Genomic DNA, 3,019 nt, shown 5'->3' with positions numbered 1-3,019 from the left:
GAAATCCCACCATTTGTTTGTCTTCCCTTTATGATCGCTACCATCACCACCACCACCACCAAAAAAATAACCCAGCCCAGCTCCAGCAAATCCTCCCCGCAACTCCTCTTGCTATTCGGATTCCCTTCCCTCTCTCCTCCTCCTCCCTCCCCTCATCCCCCCACCCCTTCCCGTGGCTCTGGGCTCTGGTCTCTCCCCCGCACACACACGCAGAGGCGCGCAGGGTGTGAAGGGCTGGTGGGACTCGCGGCTGTGCCACGCAGACCTGCCCATGGGTTCCGGAGTCCCACCACCATGCCAAGCCCTCCTCTAGCTTGAAGCCGACAACCATGGACTATATGCTTGAAGCCGGGATGCGTTTCGCCCGCAGCCGCTTTGCCTCCTGCAATTTCACCCGGTGAGTAGGTTTCATTTCGCGGGCAGGTTTGCTTGTTTTCAACAGCAAAAAAAAAATAACAACAACAAAAAGACACTCTTAAGATGCAAAAAGGAAAAAGAAAAGCAAGGTGTCGATTGCCGCGCCTCGCTCCTGAACCTGCCCGCCTCCAGGCTGGCTCCACTTTCCGAACTGGAGGGCACGGGGAGGAACCCACCCCCGGTGCCCGCACACGTTCCGCCGAGAGCCGCTCCCGGCACGAGTTGCAGCCGCGCCGCAGCCTCACTCGGGGGGCTTTGCTGTGCGCTGCTTCTGCACCGCATCGCGTTCGTGTGTCTAGCAGGCTCTCTTACCTGCCCCGTCCCCGGCTTTAACCCGTGCAGACAGCGCGGCTGGAAGGGCTCGGCACCTCTCCCCGCCTAGGAGAGGAATCTCTGGTGGTGAAGGGGGTCTGGGAGTCTGCGGTGGAAAGTTAATTTCTCTCGCTGATCCCCCGATGAAGCTAGGATTGGATGGGGGGTGGGGAAGGGTTCTCCTGCAGGGATAGGAAAGGATTTCCAGACCCGATTAACCGTGTCCTGTCGGTTGGGCGGGCAGGGGGGGCCGGGCTGCAGCCCCCCCCCCCCCCTCGCCTGCCCGCTGCTGCCTGCTCTGCCATCCCTTCCCGCAACCTTGAATCCCATCGCACCTCCTGCTGTTATTTATGACCATTTTCGGGAATACCTGTATTTTTGCAGGCTCCTTTGAACCTTAGGGTATCTTTTTTAATCGAGTAAAGGCTTCTTGGAAGGAAAAATAAAGAGAAGCGAGGGAAAGAAACACTTTGTTTAAAAAACAAACAACACACACACAAAACAAGTGCTTTATAGGCTGCTATTTGTGGGTAATACTTCCAGTATTTCTGTGTCTGACTAGTGGCAGAGATCCACCCACGTCCATGGCAGAAGGTAGGGAGGCAACATAGTACTTCTCCCGGGAAGATATTGGCCGGGCTCCATTTAACTCTGTGGTGTGGTGTGCAGGATGAGTGTCTGTGTGTGTGTGTGAGCGGTCATGTCTCCAGAGCAGCACATGCAGAGATCGCCAGGTGTTAGGTGGAGGTGCCAGCGAGAGCCGAATTTACTGACTGGTGGAAAGCAGAGGACAGATCAATGCTCCCTTCCATACGGTGCTCCTGAGAGTGTTTCCCCTCACCCTCCCTTCGCCCCCTCCCCCCCCTCCCCAAATTGCTGGCTGATGTTGGCAAAGAGCGAGTGAAAAAGCCCTTCATGTGTGGGATCCAAAATTCAGCCTTCCTTCCAGCTCGTCTCTTCTCCCAGCAGCTCCAAATCCCCATGTCTACTTCTCACAGTGAAGCTCCATTCTCCCGGAGCCTCTCCTCCAGGAGACGTTTTCCCATTCCCTTCATTGTCCACCTGCCTTCTCGGCCCCCTCTGCACACACCTCCTCCTTCCCCAGGCCCCTTCGCCCGGGTTTGGGGTGATTCACCAAATCCCAGCCATTTCTCCTCAGTTACCCACCTCTGAGGCTGCTGCTGGGATCCTCCGGCACCAGGATGCTCAGGAAAGTTTCTGTGCAGTCATATCCCTAGGTATAGAGAATTACCTAGGTAAGTGTGCTTCAAATCTCTACCTGAATTTTAATCTCTTTTTCAATTTATTTTTTTTTTTTTCCCAATTATTTTTTTTCCTAAACCTTGGGAGAAAAGATTCGCAGGAAGTCCTGAGGGGATTAACTCACTGTGGGAATGGCTCGCCCGGTGAGCATTGCCTCACCGTGCCAGTTGAATGCCAAGAGATTTATGTGTCCGCCAGCAGGATGTTTCCCGGGTTGAAGAGCACTCCATACATTCCCTCAGTGCTGGCAGCGGTGGGATGTGACAGAGTTGTTCAGATCGCAGTGAAACTGTGTAAAGCTTACCCGGGTGGGACCTGGGGACGTTTCTGTAGTCAGCAGAAGGGGAGGGGAACACACACACCAAATCCTTTGCATACAAGCATTAAAGAAATCAATGCAATTAATGGAGGGTTAATGGGCGATTGCAACAAGCGAGCATGAGGTGTGCTCAGCACAGAAGATGCCCATTAGCCTTGATGGTTCATTTCCAGCGTTCAGCAATCCCAGACCAGAGAATACTCTCTGCTCACATTGGGCTGCATGACTCAAAAAACAAACAGGAATGTTTTGGGTTTTTTTTTTGCTTTTGCTTTTGCTTTTCTTCTGCTTTTTGTTTTTGTACACAAGACTGGTGGTTTGTAAGTACCTCCCAAGTGAATGGTCCCAAACAACCCCCCTCCCTTCCTTTCCGTGTCCAGCCTCCCTGCTTGTATGTCTGGAATCTCTGTCAAGGACAACCTCACCCCCCCCCACCCCGCTACCTTCACCTGCACTGGGGCCGGGTGGGTTTTGGGACTCCCTTTTGGTCAGAGGTTAATTCCCAATTTTAAGTTCTGGCAGCGGCGGGCGGACACCCAGGGAGAAGGCTGTACCAGAGGAAACACCTTTGCAGGTGCATGTCCCCCTTCAGCCCGCCTGCTCAGCCCTGGACTTTACCCGGTCCCCTTCCCTCCACCTGCACCCGGGAGGCACCGCGGGCAGCGGGAGCGGCTCCCGCCGGGCCGCGGCCCCCGCCCCGCCCGGGCG

This window comes from Chaetura pelagica, unplaced genomic scaffold (genome assembly GCF_000747805.2).
Source record: "Chaetura pelagica isolate M959 unplaced genomic scaffold, ChaPel_1.0 scaffold457, whole genome shotgun sequence".
Classification (NCBI taxonomy): domain Eukaryota; kingdom Metazoa; phylum Chordata; class Aves; order Apodiformes; family Apodidae; genus Chaetura; species Chaetura pelagica.
Note: the sequence above shows the minus strand (reverse complement) of the source record.